The 15300-nt window shown below is 43.5% G+C and overlaps 1 long non-coding RNA gene across 4 annotated transcripts in view; it reads right to left on the reverse strand.

The window, feature by feature from the left end:
- Window positions 1-4933: 4933 nt before the first annotated feature.
- LOC125390577 (uncharacterized) overlaps window positions 4934-15300 on the reverse strand; it is a 69455-nt gene continuing 59088 nt past the window's right edge. For 3 of the 4 annotated variants that reach the window (XR_015005393.2, XR_015005392.2, XR_007228798.3), the window contains 3 exons: window positions 15170-15274; window positions 5318-5536; window positions 4934-5217 (listed from right to left, as the gene is read on the reverse strand). This is a non-coding gene — a long non-coding RNA (uncharacterized LOC125390577). Of the gene's footprint in view, window positions 5218-5317; window positions 5556-15169; window positions 15275-15300 lie in introns of all 4 variants that reach the window. The other variant, XR_015005394.2, reaches the window with a different exon arrangement.

Genomic DNA, 15300 nt, shown 5'->3' on the forward strand with positions numbered 1-15300 from the left:
CAAGACATGTCCACAACTAGACCCCACTCCCTACTTTTCACCCCCCCCCCATGGTCATTACACAGTGCGTCTTTTGTGAGACTGATCCATTCCTTTTATTGGAGCCTCCAGGATCTAATTATTTCTAGAAATACTGTCACAGGCACGCCCAGAGGTGTGCTTCACTGACTTCAGAGGTGTTTGTTGGGCTCATTGAATCAGTTAGATTAACCAGCACCGTGAGCAATGGCGGTGGCAGGGAGAAAGGTGAGGAGGCCTTGGAACTGTGAGGAAGGAAAGGGGATGGCTGAGGTTCAGTGATGGCTGTCAGGAGAGGTGCTTGGATTCTGGACGTCCTTGAGCACAGAGGCAGGGATGACTTATGGGTGAGACAGGAGCAGTGAGGAGGTGCCCAAGAGGGTGTCGTGCCAAGCCTTTTGGCTCAAGTATTGTGAAAGACAAAACTGGCACCCCGGGCTTAAAAAGAAAGCTTGGTGGAATAAGGAATAAACAGGTGTTAGATGATGGGATGATGAGCTTGTGGCGCTGGAAAGACTCATTGAATACGTGTGTCTGTGTGTGTGTGTGTGTGTGTGTGTGTGTGTGTGTGTGTGTGGTGTGTGTGGCGCATATGTGTATGTGCATGTTTGCGTCTCTGTGCGTATGAAGTTCATGAGAAGTGTGAAGACTTTGAAGTCCAAGTATGGAGGTGGGATTTAGCCTCATGGAAGGATACAATCATGCCCAGAGTGAATGTACCATTAAAAAATAATAGTAATAAAATAAAAAGACAAAAATGGAACTTAGTGCTGTTCCTTAGAACAAACCAATGATATTGTTAATATTGGTTCATTTTATTATTTCTTCAATTTTATTTTTTATTTTTAGTTTCTGGAACAAATTATTGTCATGCACCCTAGTTAGAGTCAAACTTATGACTCTATGGCCCTGCCTCAGCCTGCAAGCATGTGCCAACATATTTGTGCCCATTGTCATAGCTAGTGTTTTTCAGCACTGCCTGCCAGGGCTAGGCACTTCACATTCCTTGTTAAACTCTGGACTTTCCCAGTTCTGCACATAGTAAAACTGAAGTCAGAGGAATTGTCCTTTCTCCTCAAGTCATACAGCTAGCGAGCGGCAAAGCTGGAGGGCAATCCTGGGGGTTTTGACCCTATCAGAAGTGGAAGGCCTAGGCCCTCAGACACTGTGACAGATTGGGCTAACCTGTTCCCCAAGCAGCACTGCTTCTGCCGATGGAGCACTTCTGCTGCTGTGCAGAGGCCTCTCAGAAGCTCAGGATCACATGGGAACACAGTTTCCAGGTATTAAGCACCTAACCAGTTGCCAAATTGATCTCATCCCTCCCTCTAACACTGAGGAACTGTCTTATTCAACAGCCAGGATTCTATTTCTCCTTTGTTAACGTGTATCTGATATTCGGCACAGGACAGTAGCTCTCTTCTATGTTAGTAGGCTGCCTGGCTTAAAGGTCACTGTAGCTTAAGGAGATTGTTTTAGTGTGGCAGAGCACAGTGTGGGGCCGTATCTTTGTGGCAGAAATCTTTGGCAGAGATTGAAAACTAAGTTTACTTTTTGGAAGATACCCAAGACAGACAACTATCCAATTATATCTGTGACCCATTGAATTGTGTGTGTGTGGGGGGGGGATTAATTAACAACTAAGAACGTGAACTTGAAAGGTAACCCTTGTCTGTCCACTCTGAAGGCTATGCTCAGAGCCAGCGTCTCAAGCAGTGTGGTTGTCTCTTCTCCTGAAAGAGCAGCAGTTTGTTGGGTCTGTGCCTAATTGGGCAACACACAGAGTGTGGCTTTGGCTTTCTACCACTGGCCTTCAGAGATGCGGCAGAACTGCGGGCTGAGCCTTCTAAAGAGCTATCCAGATAAACAGGCTGACAGTTCTCAGTTATAAATAAACTGCCATCAGCGGTCTAAAAGTGGTAAAAGGATAGCAATGTACCAAAATGCAAAGGGACACACACCTCAGAAGGCCCAGCTAGCCAAGACCGGTTACATAATCTGTAACTTCACATATTTTTTTAAGTTAATAGGGTGTAATGTATGAAAAACTTCAGTCTACAGTCAGATGGATCTGAGTCCAAATCCTACTTCAGATGCTCTTTCTGAGGATTTGGGGCAAGATAATTAAATCCTTACAGCTCCATTATCCACACTTATAAAGTGGTTCCCAGTTCACAAGGCTTCTATAAGGATTGAAATAGAACATGGAATCAAGATAGGAGCTGGGATGCCATGGTACCTGATAATAATATTGATGGTAACAAGCATGGAGGTGATGCTAGTGATGCTGCTGCATCTGGGGACCCATGCTGAGCCCAGAACTCTGGGAGACATAAACTAGAAGTCTGAGAGAAAGAGTTGCTGTCTTACAGAAGAAAGTTTGGCAAGCAGAAACTAAAGTGTTTGCATAACAACTCAACTGTTGTTATATTAACAATGATAGTGTTTATTTTTCAGTGTTTGCCATGTGCCAGGAATAGTCACAAGAGTTTATATGTATTTCATTTAATCCTCACAATATTTCTTTGAAGAAAAGAGTAGAATTAGCTCTGTGTCAGATTAGAAACTTGAGGCTCAGAAAATTTGAAGCATCCCATGCGAGGTCATCCGGCTAGAAAAACAAATGCAGGGATCGGTACCCAAAACCCTCCCACTGGGAACCTATTCTCATCCTCATCTGCTCGATTCACTGGGCTCCCCGCAAGAGGGACAGTGAGCAGCTATTCCAATAGAGAGCCTGTCAGGGCGTTTTGAAATGAGTGGCTGCATCCGCCTGAGGTATGCAGTTCTCGTAACAAATTCACATCGATCCCTCAGAGCAGATTTGAGGTGTATGTGAGGGCATGAGCCAGACAAGAAAAACAAGCAAATCCGATAGCTGGTTCCTCTTCTCTCATCACCTTTCTACGTTTGCGCTTAGGAGGTTTGACTATAACATCTACACTGCTAGGTAGAGACTCCAGTGAGGGAGCGCTCGCCTAACATTTGTAAGGTTCGTGATTCAGTCGTCAGAACCACAAACCAATCCGGACTCCCTACTTTCTGAACAAGCTGATGATCCAGGAATCCTGGACTGTGTGCCAGCTGTTTGCCGTGGGCTGGGACAGCTGCTGTCCCTAGCTCCGGTGTGAGCTCTTACGTTTTTTTCCTGTTTCCCTAACTCCTCGTTTCTTTTCCTGCAAGGCATCTTGTTTGACTGATAGATACATGAGCATGACCTTCTGCTAAGGCTCACGTACAGGGCATGGGCACAGTTCAGATTGTAATTCGAAAAGCAGAAGATGTTGCCTAGCAAACCCCACAGCGAAGGAAGCAGTACCCAGCCCTCTTATGGGCTGGGCATTCTTCATCCAGGAAGATCACTCTGTACCTGTTTCAACAAGATAATGCTCTTCTCATCATCTCCCTCTGCCTCTACCACCAACCGTGACCTCCACCACCAACCACAGCCTGCTCTCAGCCACAACCTCTGCCATCAACACAGCCGTTATCATCACCATCGGTCGTGGTCTCCACTATCAGCCATGGCTTCTGCCATCAGCTATAGCCTCCTCCATCACCCATGCTGGACTACACACCCAACCACAGCCTCTGCCATCAATAGTCTCCACCCCCAACCACAGCCTTCAACAGCCACCGCTTCCATCATCAAACATGGCCGTCATTAGCAACCCTAACTGCCACCATCAAGCATGATCTCTACATCAGCCATGGGATCCTGCCCAACTGCCTCTTCTCCTTTCTGTCATACTCACTTGCCGTTGATCTTTAGTTCCGTCCTTTTTTCTTTCCCTACACTATTCTCACCAGCTTCACTCTTTTGCCATTTTACTGTGGACTTTCTAAAGGTGTCTAGGACACTTAACTGTTGTCCCTGCTCTGAAATGTCTTTCTTTCAACTTCCCACATGCGGTTCCCGTGTTAATGGGGGTTAACCAGCAAAATCACCAGGGGTCATCCCTTAAGCCTCTTGTTGAGAAGGCTAGGGCTGGATGAGTGGGCACAAAGTGGAGAGAGGAAAGCTCTTGTCTATGTCCTTTATCACAATTTTCGTGGCATAGTCAAACAAGCCTCAATTCATCCTTGGAACAACTCAGTGAAGTGGGCAGAACAGAAGTAATGCATCCATCTTCAGAAGGGACTTCTGCTCAGAAGTGAAGGGCCTTTTCAAAGCTCAACAGTCAGTGGTCAAGAGAATGTGGGTTCGTAACCAGCCTGATCCAAGATGAATCAGCAAATCTCAGCATTGGTCCAGGACAGCTTTCATGCAAGCCCTAATGCCTTATCTCTTTGTCATGGAATTGTGCTCCAAACTGAAAGCGAATCCTGGGTCCCAAGGACCTTCTCATTAGACTGTCTCTCCTCACTGCTTTGCTTTCCTTTCTTCCACAAAAGCTATTAAATTAACACTACGCTAACCTGGCCACAGGGTAATGTCTGCTGATAAGGACAAAGGAAGGTGACTCAACACTATGATGTCACCTTGTTTTGGTATGTGCCCTGATTTTCAGTGCCCCTTTGCAGCAGTCCTGTGTGGTGAATGTGTACCATTTTGCAGGTGGAAATGAGTCTCTGAACAGTAAAATGGCACACAGCTAGGAAATAGTGAAGCTAAGACCTAAAGTTAGGTCTTAACACTTTGGGTGGAATGTTCTTCTCGCCTCTGCTACCACTAGCTCCTAACTGTCTTAAACATAGCAAATGTTCAGTAAAAGCTTGATAGATATAAATTAGTACCATGCCCCATTTCTGAATGACTAAAAGCATCAATCAGCATTTCTCCATCGCAGTCAGAAACCAGGCTCCTTGGGAGTTGCTCAGTAAAATCCAGTGATGCCTGGGATTAATCACCATTATTTTCACCTAAGGCAACACAGGAAGGTAGAGAGAAAACAAACACCACTGATGAGGCCAATAACTGCAAAGCTTTTATTCTTAGACTTGTTGACATAGTTCTTTGCCTCAGGAGAATCTGTTAGGAGGAAAATGCTTTTCCCCATTGACTTCAAACTAAATTCCAAGCCGGAAGTCCTGAATTCAACAGCAGATAGCAAACTGTACAGTCTTCTTTGGTCCATTTTCTCCAGGTGAGATTACAATTCTACCAACGAGTTCCCTTGCAGTTTTTCTTCTGTTTTGTAATTTGTTGTATCATGAGGGTATAATCCATGGGAAGAGGTCTGATAGGAAAACTTTGGCCTGTCATGGGTTAATATCAACATAGAAAGAGGTATGAGTGTGGCCAAGGCAAACCTAGTCTGAACCAGCCCTGGACTGCCAGGCTGCCCACATCTCTTACCTGGAGCAGTCTAAGACCAGCTGCCTACTACTGTTCTAATCTGCTTCATCTTCTTCGAACAGGGCCAAGTCAGAGTTCAGACTTGCTCTGGAAAGGGCCAGGTGGATGCTGGCAAGGAACAGAGGGCTGTGATGGTCACTGGGTTCCTCTCCATTCTTGGTCTTTATGGCCTTTCCTTGGTTCAACCATGTTTTCACCCCTTCTAGGATTCATAGGCACCTGCACATCATCAGAAATGCTGGTAGGAGTAAGAGACAGAAAAGAATGGACCCCAAACCTCAGGATACGGGACTTAGGAGAAAGAATTTTCCACTGTGTGTGTGGGGTGTGGCTGTGTGTGTGTGTGTGTGGTGTATGTACATATGTATATAATTTTATGCCCTGGCCCCCATTCTCTCTCTCTCTCTCTCTCTCTCTCTCTCTCTCTCTCTCTCTCTCTCTCTCTTCCTCTCTCTCTCTCCCCCCCTCTCTCTCTCCTGTGCATGTGTAGAGCCAGAGGTTAACCTAAGGTCTTGCTCCTCATCCATTCACCTTGCTTTTTAAAGACAGGATCTCACACTGGGACTCAGGCATCACTGAGTAGGCTAATTCCAAGTGTCTCCCTCTCTCAGCCTCCCTAGTACTGGGATTAAGATGCGCTTTGGCACTTTGTATGTGGGTTTCTGGTTTTGAACTCAAATTCTCATGCTTGTAAGCCCTTGATTGACTGAGCCACTTTTCTACCCCCTTCTTTCCCATTTCTGTTTCTTCATTTGTTGTGCGTAAGAAGCCCCTAGAATTCTGTCAGAAGTGCAGATTCTCTGGTCTCACTCCTGACCCACTGGCTGTCTGTGACACCCCACTCCAAAGGAAAGTCTGGTACACATGAGTCTGAGCGGCGCGGGTTCCGGTGTTGTCTTCTTACTGACTTTTGTCCTCCTGACTCTGTCTCCAATCATACTACAGGTGGACAAAGATCGAATGATCATACTAACAAACAAAGCCCTAAAGTTATAACATATAAAGCCAGTTAAGGTGGCATAATTTGTCATTCCAGCACCCGAGAGAAAGAAACATGGGGATCATTATTCCAAGGCCAGCCTGGGCTACATGAGATCATGTCTCAAATAAGAAGAAATAAAATTAAATAGCATGTATTAGAACATAGTACACTATCATAAGAAATTATACCCTCTGAGAATTCAGCTTTAAACACTCCATAAATTGTCTTCAAAGAAACGTGAACATTGATGTCAGATATTGTAACGAGGGCCAGCTTGTTGGGGTATCTGTTTGGCACAGTACCCCACAGCCAGCAAGTCCCAGAGAAAATCAACCACACAGAGATCTCTTTAAGTTATAAAGCTGATTGGCCCATTAGGTCAGGCTTCTTGTTAACTCTTATAACTTATGTTACCCCATTATCCTTATCTACATTAGCCACATGGCTCCGTACCTTTCTCAGCTGGGCAAGTTACATGCTGCCTCTTCAGTGGTCTGCACAGGAGTGGCTGAGGGAGCTTTCTCCTCCCTAGCCTTATCCTATTCTCATTGCCCCGCCTCTACTTCCTGTCTGGTTGACCCGCCTATACTTCCTACCTGGCCAATCAGCGTTTTATTAAAATACATGCTTGACAGAATACAGATAATTCTCCCACACCAAGATATGTTGAGCTCAGGTTAGCAGCTCTTCAGGTCCAGGCCCCCCTAGCAGCAGAATCTTAGACAAGGCAGACACACCTTTGGACACTGTGAATCACGGGTGGACAGATCAATGTTACAGGCGTGTCATGAAGATGAGGTGAGGCAGCTAGCAGGTGTGAGGTAGGCTGAGACACCCAGGGAACATCCGCAACCCACTCTCCACCCCATCTGCAATAAATCACAACAAAAATGCCCAGCCTGCACCTCACTCTTCTTCTTCTCCTCCCCCAAGGCTTTCTCAAAGGGGAGACCCCGAGATCTGTCAAAGGCCAAGTTTTCTCTCAACCTGCTGTTGAGCAAAATGGCCAGCCTCTGACCCTGGGGTTAGAGTGTGCTCAGTCTAGGAACCCTTGATAAGGAAAGGTGATAAGGTATAATATAATATAAATACCTCGGCCCTGCCATGGTATCTAATGCTATCGTCAGTGTTGACGGAAGAGGGTGGAGGTGAATAGGAAGTTCAGAGAAAGGAGACTGCACATTTAAGAGTTTATCAGCATTCGCTCCAAACTAAACGATTCAACAGAAAGTAACACATACTTTATGAATGGAATCCAGTAATTCTGACCTCTGAGGAGGAGCAAAAGAATTTAAAAGATTTTTGACACTCTAGACTAAGGCTTCTAAAGATTTTCTCCACTCATGGCATCTTTTTGCCTGAGAAATTTTAACATAAACTCAGGTTTATAAAATAGGAATACAAGTCAAACATTCATTCATTGGTAGCAAATAATTAAGACATTTATCTTAAGATAGTTATTTGTTAAGAAAGAAAATTTGTGTTCTAATGAAATAAGACATTTTATCTATTTTTAAGTAAAGAATTAAATCTGGGTTGAGTATTTGACACAGACATTGTCTACAGTTCTCAGAATTTGTCTGCATTTTGACTTTATATTCACCAATTCACTACCTTTTTATAGGAACATGCAGTACAAAATGGCAGAAGAATGTTGGAGGCTATTTCAGAAATTGTTGGGAGGTTTATCTTACTCCCGAGTCAAAAGTCATATAATTATTTGTTATGGTATTCAGTCGGCAACTTAAGCATTATGTTGGCACATTTGTGAAAAGGAGACGCAGATACAGACAGACAGACGGACAGGAAACCAGAAGTTGACACTGATTGTCTTTCTCTATTGTAGCATCTCTCATTGCACCTGCAGCTCACCCTCTCAGACTGACTCCCAACGAGCACCAGGATCCACACATCTCCTCCCATAGCACTAGGGCTACAGACTTGTATTGCCATGCCCAGCTTTACATAGGGGCTGGAGGTGCAAGTCCAGGCCCCCATGCTTAGAGAGTAGGACCTTGCCCGCTGATCCACAAACCCAGCACTTCAAGGAGCATTTTTAACACAATACAATCCTATACTAATATATTAATTGGATATTTACAATAATAGTAGGAAAATATCAAAAGTTCTTTTTCCATAATTAAATTATTGTTTCTACAAAAACAGAAAGCCTAGTATATACAATAAAAATATGACAATTCCTAACATATGATAGTCTAATGTTTTATCTAAGGCATTTCAGACAGTATGGGGACACACATATAGTGTTCATGGTCTGTGTTCAGAGTCTAGGCTGCAGTGATGTCACAGGGTACATTGCCGGGAACACCTCAGACTTACTCCACATTTGACTCTAAAAAATATTTTATCTTTGTTGGTTTCCCTTCTAGCAATTCTCATATTAATTTAAGAAATTGAAGTCTAGACAAAGATATCTCTTAAAATGTATTATTCCAGTCTATGGCAGGAATTTAAGATTTTTTTGACTTCCTAAAAGGCCCTATTTCAGGTTAGTAAATGGTTTATTTGCATACTGAGAGGAAATTGCTGCTCTCTTCTTTCTCAAGGTGAAGATGATGTTCTGAGGCAAAAAAAAAAAAACCCTGAAAGCATGGAGACCTTAACCTCTGCTCAGAACCATTACTGTGGAATAATGGTCTTGTACCCTCTAAAGATTTGTCACTTGTATTGGTTTAATAAAATTCTGAGTGGCCAGTAGCCAGGCAGGAAGTAGGGGCAGGGTGGCCATAATAGAGCTCAGTCTGCAGTTATCATCCAGACACAGAGGGAGCAAGATGAGAATGTCTCACTGATAAAAAGTACCAAGCCACGTGGCTAACAGAGACAAGAATTATGGGTTAATGTAAGATATAAGAGTTAATAATAAGCCTGAGCTAATAGGACAACCAGTTTATAATTAATGTAAGTCTCTGTGTGTTTCTGTGGGACTGAACATCTGTGGGACTGGGCGGGACAGAAACCTCTGTCAACAAACCAACAAACCTGCAATCTGTAATTGAGTCTCCCAGGAAGTTCTTTCCTAAGGAGAAAATCTCTGGGATAGCAGAAAGCAGAACATCTAGGCCTTTGTAGTCTTGTGTCTTCATCCCTACCATGATCAGTTCATCACCAATTCAATCCCAGTTCTGAGACAATTCAGAGGGGAAGAAATAAGATGATTGTGTTGGAAAGAGTAAAGTCTAGGAGCCCCGAGGAGGTAGTGGAGATAAATACAGCCAGAAATTCTAGGGATACAGTAGGTTCCTATTTATATGATAAATCTAACCAGTCAGTAGTGAGTTTCTGAGTTTCACAATCGAGAATGGCATAATTGATTAGTCCTGTCTGTCCTGTTGGCAGGAGGTGGCCATGGGATCCATGTATCAAGCATTCACCAACTCTCTTCTAAATAGTAGGATCTTGGGTGATATTGGTGAGTCTACTGAATGCAATGTCTAACTACATTTGGGGAAAGAGTTACCTGTCGTAAATCACATGAGATCACTGCTGTCTAAAAGGGTTCCTGCTCATTCCTGTGCAAACTTGTAATTATTTTTTCAGTCCTTCTGCCCTTGGAGATAAGTTCCTTCCCTCACTTGATAAAAAAGAAAAGAAAAAATCTCTCACTATAAGAAATTGGAGTGTATATGTCGAAAGTGAATTTTCTTGTCAACGGGAAGTTGGTGATGCTTGGGGAAACCTAAACCTTTTTAGCCAACATAATCACAAAATCACAAAATGAAATTGTTAAAAAGAAATTTGTTTCTTTATTTAATTTTTGTGATGGAAGCATGTCTATTTTTTTGAGACTGGGTCTCACCATGTAGCTCTGAATGTCCTTGGATTCATTATGTTTAACAAGCTGTCCTTGAACTCACAGAGATCCACCTGCCTCTTCCTCCCAAATGCTAGGATTAAAGGTGCGTACTACTATACCTGGCTCATGTTTATTTTTTAGATTGAAAATGAACTTTATATAACTTAATTTAGCAATATTCAAAGACTTAAAAAATGGGCATTTTCTAAACTGATAATCTGAAGCAGGCATAGTGAACCCAAGGGTGACACTAGTGAACAAGGCCCAGGCATCTCCACTGAGATACTGAGAGAATGTAAGGAAGTTGGGGGGGGGGAGTGAAGGACTCTACCATGATTTCTGTTTAAAAACAACATTTTTCTTCCCAAATTAGGCTGTAATCTGAATCAAAATCTCAGTAGGGATTGGGTGAGGTGTGTAAAATTGGCAAGTCATCAGTAAATATATCCTTGAACAAAATGAAAGCAGGAAGACTCACATTGCCAAATCCTTTAATGTATCACAAAGTTACAGGGATTAAGAAAGAATCATGATGGCATTCCAAGAGACAAATAAACCAAATGGACTAAAGGAGACCAGGTACATGGCTAACAGACGCTCTGCCAATAGTGTTCGTACTCAGCAATGGAGAAATATTGGCCTTTGCAACTAATAGTGTTGAGCCCATGAGATCCTCACATGGTCAAAGAGACTCATGACCTCTACCTCCTGCCACTCAAAAACATCAAATTCTGATGTGAAAAGGGAAAACTAAACTTTTAGGAGACAACTCAGGCAAATACTGCCACCACACTCGGTTAATAATAATTCCTTAAGCAGAGCATTTAAAATATCATCCATAAGAAAAACTTTTAGAAAATGAATACTAAAATCTAAAACTTCTGAGGTCCAAAGATATCATAAGAAAATGGGAAGAAAAACCATAGAGTAGAAGCATGTGCATATGTAACGTAAGATGCATTGCTCACCTATATGGAACAAGGAGGTGTCTGCATACCTATATGCAACATGGGATGTGTGTGCATGCATATATGCAACATTTTTGGGATGTGTGTGCATACCTATATGTAACATGTGATGTGCATGCATGCCTATATGTAACATGTGATTGCGTGCATACCTATATGTAACATGTGATTGTGTGAATGCATGCCTATATGTAACATGTGATTGTGTGCATACCTATATGTAACATGGGATGTGTGTGCATGCCTATATGTAACATGGGATGTGTGTGCATGCATTTATGTGACATGGGAAGTGTGTGCTTACTTATATATAACATAGGGTGTATATCCACAATATATCTCCTAAAGTTCACATTGATCAATAAGAAAAAGACAGGAAATACAACAGAAAAACAGACCAAGTGACAAGCAGACGTTTGTCTAAAGGAGATGTGGGAGAGACTCCCATCTGAAGCAAGAAATGTAAACAAAGGTACAGTGGGGTAAGAAACACACTGCTGCAACGGCTGCCTTACAGAAGCCCCGTAATCATATATTTTGGTGAGAATGCAGAACAGCCAGAGCTCTCCTAAACTGCTGTCATGGAGAAGATTCATATAATATTGAAATTGTGGTATCATTTACTAAATTTAATTGTGTGTGAGTCTCGTGGTATAGCCCATTTCATCTTTAAAATATAAAACCAGAAACTGGTACATGTGCACATCCAAAGTTGTGTAAAAAACTGCCCTCCATGCATTATTTGCAACAGAGAAATGCAGCAGATGCACAACTGCTTGTGAGCAGGAAGCCTATCTCACTGAACATTCACACAGCACAACAGCACACTGTAATGTGAAAACAAAATGGACACCTGCTACACATGATACCATGGAGGAATCTCACGAGCATGTGGCTGAATTACACAATCCAGCCACAGAATCGCACACGCTATATGATCTGCACAATGTCACTTACAGAAATACAAAACATCCGTTTCTTATAGGAAATGGAAAGAGCCGTTACCTTTGGGTGGACTGGGGATTGATCTGGGTGGCTAGCAATAGTCTAGCTTCGTTTAGGCAATGGTTGAAGCAATGATCTCCCTTAGAGCTCAGGCCTGTATAGTGATGGTACTCAAAATTGTAGGAGCAGTGACTAGAGAGGGCACAAGAGGCTTCAGAGAGCTGCCCGCTTCACAACACACAGACATAGTCACGGGGTGGGTGGGGGTATTCATTACCCCATTTTTTTCAGTGTGGGTTTTTTAATCTCAAATAATTTCTGCTTTTTTATAATCTCAAATAATTTCTGCTTTTTTATTTTACTAAAAAGCAGTATTTAGGGAAAAGGTTACAGACCATCCATAATGGCTTGCCATCTTCACGGTGATAACAAGAGAGAAAGTCTCCTGAATTTGTGACGTGGATAGAGCACCGCTCTAAGCACAAGAATACGTTCTTCTAAGTCTCCTTTTTCCCATTAAAATCGGCCTGTCATGGTCCCACTTTATATACGGAGGGTCTGAGAATCAGCAATTTCTGAGCTCCAACAGGGAGGGAATTGAGGGCTGAAATTACAGCCCCAGGTCTGTTAAACGGGAAAAAAAAAAAAAAAAGGAATTCAGTTAATGTCAAAAAAAAAAGAAAGAAAGAAAGACAGACAGACAGACAGAGAGAGAGAGAGAGAGAGAGAGAGAGACAGACAGACAGACAGACAGACAGACAGACAGACAGACAGAAAGAAAGAAAGAAAGAAAGAAAGAAAGAAAGAAAGATAGACACACACAGGGAAAGGAGATGTGAGAGAGATTCACCTCAGGTTGGCACTCTGCTCTCAGGGCCTGAGGAAGGACGCTGAGAATTGCCTTTTCCTCACAGGGTGTCGTTCCTCAGGATAGGAGAGGGGTGGGTTTGTTTGACTTGGATCTCAGGGAATACTGCTGTTGGCACACTCTAGGTTTCCTCTAACTGGAAGAGTGATGTCATGGTTTTCAGCCATGCTGGAAAACAGACCTCACTGAGAGCCATGTGTGAGGGCTCCCTGTGCTGTGTGGCCTCAGACAGGCCCTTGGGAGTTCTGCCACAACCTGTCCCACTGCCCTTCACACTTCCTCTCTGAGCCCCTTGAGACTGCACTCTTCTAGGACCCCAAGACTAGAAACACCAGTGTTTGCTTTTGTGCCCCATCAAGAACTTGGAGTTGTTTCTCTGCTCAGATGTTTCCTGGCTTAGGGCTGGAGATGGGATGGAGTTATTCCCCGGATCTCTTGGACATCTTCCAGAATGTTTTTAGGTGCCTGTGCTGAGTGACAGATCTCTATCATTTCATCAAGAGGGCCCTTAAGCCTACAGAAATCAAGAGCCAATTGGGTTCTGGAGACAGGGGAGCATCACCATATCCCCAGCTCAGAAGCCTCTTGGCACCTAGGCGGAGAAGCAGGCACCAGATGCAGGAACAGCCTTCAGTGCCTTCAGAAAGCTGTGCATGACAACACAGCCAACAAGGCAGAGCCAGGGCACCAGCTACTAACACGCCTGAATGTGCGGTTCTGTCATTCCTGTGTCCCAGGATGAGACTGTGGTCCTGCTCTTCCCACTAAGAGGTCAACAAGTGCCCAGGCAAATCTTACCAATATTCCTAGAAAACACTAAGATTCAAAGAGATGGCTCACTGTTTAAGGAACCCACGCAGTGGAAGGAGAGAACAGACTCTTGCAAGCCATCCTCTGATCTACACAAATGTGCCATGGTGTGCATAGGTCCACACACATACACTACATACAGAAACGAGAAATACTTTTTAAACTTTTAAAAAATTAAGTAAGTAGCTGGGGTGGGTGGTGGTGGTGGTGGTGCACACCTTTAATCCCAGAACTCATGAGGCAGAAGCAGGCAGATCTTTGTGAGTTCAAGACCAGCCTGGTCTACAGAGAGAGTTCTAGGACAACCATGGCTACACAGTGAAACCCTGTCCAAAACAAGAGAAAGGTAAATAAATAATCCTCTGCATTTAGATCTGAAAGGTCCACGCTCATCATCTCTGCTTTCATTTATTGAGTGTCTGCTGTGTGCTCTGGGAATCAGCGGTGAGAGAGATCCCCTTGTCTTTCCCAAGTCACAGACTGTTTGCATTTCAACATGTATATCTTTCCTAGTTTAGTTTTGAGTGCCAAGAATGAAAGCAACTTGGCAAGGAAGGGGTTTATTTGGCTTATGTGTCCCAATCACAGTTCATTATGAAGGGAATCCAAGGCAGGAACCTGAAAGCAGAAACTGAAGCAGAGACCACTGAGGAGTGCCACTTACTGAGTTGCTCACTATGGCCACTGAACCTGTTTTCTGATACCATTCAGGACCGCCTGCCCAGGAGTTGCACACCCACAGTGGGCTGGGCCCTCTCACTTCAATCATGAATCAAGAGAATGCCCACACAGAGTTGCCGACAGATCGTTCTGGTGGAGGCATTTTCTCAACTGAGGTTCCTTCTTCCCAGAGGACCCTGGCTTACATCACGTTGACAAAGAACAATTAGCACCTCTAAGTAACATTCACGGGTCCCTACTATTTACTGAGCATATTCTATATTTTACACATATTGTCTTGCTAGATAATGCAATTCTCCAGAAAGAGTTCTACTTTTTCTAGCCAAGGAAACTGAGGCAAACAAGCCAAGAGTAATTTCCCTTTGAGCTCCATAGCTAATAATTGGCACAGTTAGAATATAAGTCAGAAAATGCTATTTCATAATCTATGTTCTTAACTGATGAATATGTCTACATAATGAAAGAAACAAATCTCAAAGGTCAAAACCCAATGTCAATCAAATGTTGTTACTTGGGATGAGAAAGAGAGTGGACTACCTGGTATTATTTATGATCCACGATTGCTAGAAATTCTTCTCTCCCTGCCCCCCTTCTTTCCCTCTCCCCTCCCTCTCCAGATCACTTGATTCCCTGTCACACGGACAAGCAGAAGATGGTGACTACTCTCTGAAGCCTTTACAGAACAGCTGTGCTGTAGGGCAGCACCCGCAGGAAGACTGAAGGATGACGTCCCATAGCCTCTACCTCACAGAACAGGACAGGAATAGAGGTGAATCCTCACCTCAGGAACTGGTCAGCGCCTCAGCCAGGAAGGTCTTTCTGTGACATTGCCTGGTACTTATGAATAGGAAGGCTGTGAGCGGGATTTTTAGCGATGGTCCTGTCCCTGTGAGAACAATGTGTGCTTAGGGA

Source organism: Myodes glareolus, chromosome 13 (assembly GCF_982192425.1).
Source record: "Myodes glareolus chromosome 13, mMyoGla1.1, whole genome shotgun sequence".
In the NCBI taxonomy this organism is placed as follows: Eukaryota; Metazoa; Chordata; class Mammalia; order Rodentia; family Cricetidae; genus Myodes; species Myodes glareolus.